We start from the raw sequence: 6,280 nt of genomic DNA, 5'->3' as shown, positions 1-6,280 counted from the left end.
AATTAAATGGAAATTTATCGTATTTGAATTGCACAGTAAAAATTTTAATTTATCCGATGAAGTTGGAAGAAAAGTTGCATTGTGTGAATTGAGCATACCTAGGAGTTAGCCCAGGTAAAAATTGGCAGTAGAATCTGTGTTCCAAAAAACCATAGACCTGCAGCCGGCTGTAAGATTTCCAATAGCTTCTATAGCCGGCAACACAATTTTTTATAGCCTTTTATAGCCGATGGCGATTAAGCAACAGCCTGGCGATAAAGTGTATACTAAACGTTATTAATTACGGATGCTCAGGACTTAGTGAGTTTTTGGACTACCGCTCTCTCTTGGGGCCGCAGTATCTTGATTTATTTTGCGAGGAAAGCTCCGTCCTTTTGAAGGATGTGACCTCGGTGTGTAATAGTTGCTTCAAGCGCCGCGGGCGGGCAGCCAGCGCTGAACGCGCACTGGCGCCTACAAACCTAACAGGGATACTTCACGCATTGCGCAATGCGTGAAGTATCCCTGTTAGGTTTGTGGGCGCCAGTGCGCCGCCGCTCCGCTTTGTGTTTGGCTCTAATATTTAATCCCGCGGAGTCAGCGTTTTTCAACTCATGACTTTGAAATGTTTGCACATCCTGTATGGTTTATTCTCGTTTTAATTGATGAAAAAAAAATATGTATTGAAGGAAAATATAACGTGTGTTTTGGAAATATTAAGGTGGTTCCGTACAAACTTAAGGATTTACAAAGCACACAAATTTCTACACAATTTCTTACAGCCTTTTATAGCCGATGGCGTAAAATCAACAGCCAGGCGATAAAGTGTAAAGCCCGGCGATAAGAACTATAGCCCGGCTGTATTATTTTTTATCGCTTCGTGTAGCCTGGCCGTATGATTTTTTCCACTTTCTACAGCCAGCTATATGATTTTCTATCGCCCTCTTCAGTCGGCTATAAGAACTCCTATGGTATTTTGAAACGCAGCTCCTATCGCCAATTTTTACCAGGGAGTGTAAAAAACAACGCTTTTCATTAATTCGGAGTTTATACATCCGCTATATCCCGTTTTTAAGATGTTTATAAGTCGAAAGCGTGTGTGTCAGTGTGTCAAAAAGTGTCAGTCGCAAGTGACTCCTAAGAGTTCTAATTGACCCCCCTGAACGGCAGAAAGTAACCCCCTGAGGAAGGGGGCCTCGCCCCCGCCAAAAATTTCTCAGGATTCCTCTTTGGTCGCAAAATTGACGTCGATTCTCCAGAAAAAGACGGTTTATGCCCAAAAGGGAGGTTAGCGGAGCTTAAGGACCATGAAATTCAGAGTCCTCAGGGTCGATTACCTGGAAAACCGTCTTTTTCTGGAGAATCGACGTCAAATTTGCGACCTAAGAGGAATCTCGAGAAAGTTTTGGAGGGGGCGAGGCCCCCCCTCCTCAGGGGCTACTTTCTGCCGTTCAGGGGATCAATTAAAACTCTTGGGGGTCACTTAAGATGTAAAAGTGTTCTGCTCCTCAATTTGGATGCAATCAATTTGCGATTCGCAATTAGAAATGGAAACAAAAAAACATGAACTATGCAAAACGATAATCCGGGTACCGAAGTTTGGCTGATTTGAAAACGCCTTCAAATACGGCGTGATACCTCACGCATTCCGGAGAGTTCAAATAGTTGTATCATTGCGCCGTAAGAATGTGACGGAAGATTTAAATGGAGATAGCCTCCATGCACGCTGATCTTGCCGATTTCCTCTGAAATTTTCGCAGTGGTGAATGCATAGTTGAAGTGCGCTTCAGCTAGAATTGTATTTACAAATTGGTGGTTATTTTACGAGGATTAAAAATAAACAAGTGGCACGGAATATAACAAAAGTATATTAACTATGCAAAACGATAATCCGGGTGCCGGAATTTGGCTGATTTGAAAACGCCTTCAAACGCGGCGTGATACCTCACGCATTCCGGAGAGTTCAAATAGTTGTATCATTGCGCCGTAAGAATGTGACGGAAGATTTAAATGGAGATAGGCTCCATGCACGCTGATCTCGTCGATTTCCTCTGAAATTTTTGCAGTGGTGAATGCATAGTTGAAGTGCGCTTCAGCTAGAATTGTATTTACAAATTGTCAACAAATTATCTGATGCGATTGCATTACTCGCTAATTTACGCCACTACTTTGTTGATTGGTTTTCAAATGATGCAACTTCAATTTCGCTGTCTCTTTTTCTCTCCCCTTTCTTTTTCTTAAGTAATAAATATGTAAGTGCTGCAATGTACTCTTTCCAATTAATTGGAATGTTTACCTTTCTACAATCCATGCTTGCTTAATCAGTATATATTACCTCTCAGAACATCATAAATGGCCAGACTTAGAGCCTTGCAGTAAAAAAATAGTTACGACCATGATTATCTCAAAAATTCCTCAAACTTGGAGTGTTTGAAATCATGAAATCACTCGACAAGGATCGGAAAAATTGCGGAAAATCATAAGGAAAAAAAATCGTGATTTGGTGAACCTAAATCATCCAATTCAATCATTTGAAAACTATGAAAAGCTATGCTAGCCGTGAAATAGGAAGTTCAGGTTTAGATAAAACGTTTTCTCTCTATAATCGCCACCTCTGCGGGAAAAATTTCCGCAGGAAAACGCGGGCATTCGCTTACATGCATAGCGGTGAGGTCTTCGCCACCGTTTACGATGCGCCTTCAATTCCGGCTGGCGGCAATATAGGCGTCCCCCGTGGTCGAATAGTTATCTCACAAACACCTACCTTAAATGACATTACCGCACGTCCCAAATAAAGTAGGTCATGACGTAAGGTAAAACGGTACTTTTTTTAAAGGCCAATAACTCCATTAGGAGGGGTTTTACGAAAAAAACGAAAGAACCTCTCTTTAAGTTCTTGATTTTTTTGGCGCGTATACGTAGTATACCGCCTTTGCGATCGTTTCGACCCCCCCCCCCCCCCTCGATACAATAACCGAGTCCCCTAGTTCCTTACCGAAAAGTGACTACCGCGAACTTCTGAGATTTTCCAAAGCGTGTAAAAAGTTTACTAATCCGTCAATAATAATGATTAAAATTTGTTTCTCATTCTGGGGCTCGCTAGTTTATGTATAATGAATACCAAGAGTCTACGTTTCTTGGTTTTTTTTAAAAAAACCTTAGAATGGGGCGCGCTGATTTAAAATATGCATATATAAGCGGAAGCAAGCGAACTGATTCGAGGATGGCTGACCAGTTCGGCACTCCTTGAATGAGAATTTCACTCACTCCGTTTTGTTCACAACGTTGCTTTGACATATCTCCACAACACTGTTATCCTTTTCAAAAGTTGGTACTCCTTGCTCTGATAGCCGGGGCCACCAGGATAGTGGTAAGTGCAATCTGTGATGAGCCTCGAGACTCATTAGACCATTTGCTAAACGTGGCTCATACAGGAGTCCACTAAGCCCTCTCGTCCCCACGCTCCTGATCACTGCGTCGGCGTCACGAAGAACAATGGGCCTTGGGTCCCAACGCGGCCGATACCCGTACCCCAATTACTCACGCTTCATTAACCATTTCACCGTCACGCTAGGATTCATCCAATTTTCAAAAAAAAATTGTTTCGCATGTATTTAGCAATTTTTTCCTTACTCTCCGTTAAAACACAAATAAAAAGAGACCTCATTCATAAAAATCGGCCGAATAGAAGAGAAGTTACAGTAATCGAAATCCGAAGAAATCAACAAAACCTCGACTCCTCGATACGAAAAATAAAATGAAGGGGAAAAAAAGAAAGTATAAATTACAATTAAATATAATTGACCTCAAAATTTGACAAACAATTCATTTATATACCTAACGCTGAAAAAACTGGGAGAAATTACAAAAAATTTGCCTCTTGCAAGGGGCTTCTTTGTAAGAATTTTGACCTGAAGACAACGGTCGAATAACAGCAGTACTCCATACAATACACGGTGTGCCTGAACGAGTTAAACATTTTTCATACGTCCAAATCGAAAAATCTTTATATTTTTAACTACAATGTTTCTTGAATCGTTTAAGCAAAAAAAAAAAAAAAAAAAAAAAAAATTCCGTCGAGATTCTGGAACGCAAAGGCGCTTTAAAAGTATTCTGGGGCTATAATAGCTAAATCACCGGTAGTAAATTCGTTATATTATTAAAAAGAAATTGACTCCATAGTTTAATTCCTTAGTTTCTTGAATACGATTATTTTAAGCACTTAAACATTTATACCACCAATTTTAGCCATGGGGTGATTTCCTGAGAGCCGATAATATCACGAATTTCTCATAGAACCCCTCAACAGTGGCTTGCTTTTTTGGCAGCCGATTCGGCCATCGAACCGGAGTTTAAATGGAAGCTGATAATAACCCAAAGCTCTGAGAAAAATTTTGAGATGAGTATAAGAACGGTTTGTTGTAAGTAGCGAGGAGAGGCGGGCAAAGCGGCTAAAATCCTATCTAATTTTTACAGTTTTTCTGTTGAATTAATGTTGCCGCGGGCTTCTGACTGTCCACACATAGTTCTGTTCAGCATATCGATACATAAGTATTTACATTTTACATACGTAGAATCTAATTTTCACGTCGGGGAGTTGACATATTTTGATTTTTTCGATTTTATACGGAAAATTGATGGTTTTTCGGGATTGAAATTATTATTGTTTCATGAAAAATAAATGCACCCAAAATGACTATAGCATATTGATTCTTACACATTTGCACTCACAAAATTGGTTGGTAAATTCAACGAGTGGGTGCATCGACCTGGTATATCAAGTTTCTGCAATTTTTTACGGCAAATCAGTAGATTTTCGGGATGTAGATTGCTTACTTTCAATTCATGAATGAATAAAGCAACGACATGGTTGAACTTCTTTGCATGGAAAGACGTTTAAAATAACAAAATCAAGACGTATTTAATGCAATTGCATTTATATCGAGTCAATTTCTTTTCAATAATATAACGGGATTTTTACTACCGGTGATTTGGGTATTTTAGCCCCAAAATACCTTTAAATCGACTTTATCTTCTAGGAGTTCGACAGAATTTTTCCTTTCTTCGCTTAAATTATTCCGTAGCACTTTTCTTCAAGAATCTGATAAGATTTTGCTTGAGGCAGATCAAAAAACTTAAATTCGATCGAATAGCTTTCTACTTTCACAATACACGGTCTCGTCAAGGTGCGTCTTTGACCTCGCAGTGTTGGATCGTGAATTCTCTTTTTATGCTGTTTGCCTATTTTGAAATCTCTGTAAATGAAAACTAAAGGGGTTGATATGTGCGAGTTAATGACGCGCCTTATCAACACATTGTGTTGGAGTTCACTGCTTGTTTTGAGTTCCAACAATTAGGAAAGCCACTGTGTCGTCATAACCGAACACGTACGGTTTTTTTTTTTTTTTTTTCTTCAAAAATTGAACTTCCCGTAACTTGAGAACCACGCATCTTAGAAGATTTTAGTAAAGGACTTTTCTGTTTGTTTTGAGCCGTAGAACAACCCCTGAAAGTCTGTCGCCACTTAGTTGGTACACGAAAACGAAGCAATGAATAATGGCCAGGCGCTTGTTTCTTTCTAAATTTTATCTAAGAGGCTTTCGAACTGCAATGGTCACTAGCACTCTATCCGTGCTGAGTTCAGCAGAAATGAGGTGAAAAATATAAATGTACTTATTTCTAGTAAAAAAAAAAAAAGTACATCTGTAAGGTAAACTCATTTTCAGTTAAATTTTTACTATCATATAAACTGAAAAATGGACCGTTTTCTGCTGACCTTAGTTTAATTGAGGGGCTCGGAGGGCATGGCGCATAAGTGCAGTTTTTGAAAAATTGAGATATTAATGATTTCAAGTAAAACTAGTCTTATTGCATATTCTATGAAAAATTCGCGACCAAGGTACAATTTTAAGCATCAAAAAGTCTTTTTGAACTTCCTCTTCGCCATAAATCTCCATGTATTTTCGAAACTTCGAACACATATTTCTCGAAATAGCAAAAACTACACTTATACGCCTTGTCCTCCAAGGCTCTCAATTATTATGATAGCATTTAACTTAATGTAGGTACTCATAACAAAATAGTAATGAGAAGGCCAGGACCGGATTTAGGGAGTGGCCACATGGGTTGCGGCCCATAGCAGCAAATTTTACAAGTTTTTTTTTTAAACGTCGGTATGTTAAAAATCGGATCCAGAAAAAAACAATACCAACGATAAAAGTTGACAAAATCTCTCATTTCTGGAGAGTAAATTGAATTCTAATTTTGTCGTCTTTCGGTGATACAAGACAGCGCCTTTAAT

The sequence above is a fragment of the Bemisia tabaci genome, chromosome 3, assembly GCF_918797505.1.
Source record: "Bemisia tabaci chromosome 3, PGI_BMITA_v3".
In the NCBI taxonomy this organism is placed as follows: Eukaryota; Metazoa; Arthropoda; class Insecta; order Hemiptera; family Aleyrodidae; genus Bemisia; species Bemisia tabaci.
The sequence above is the reverse complement of the archived record's forward strand: the minus strand, read 5'-3'. Positions refer to the sequence as shown.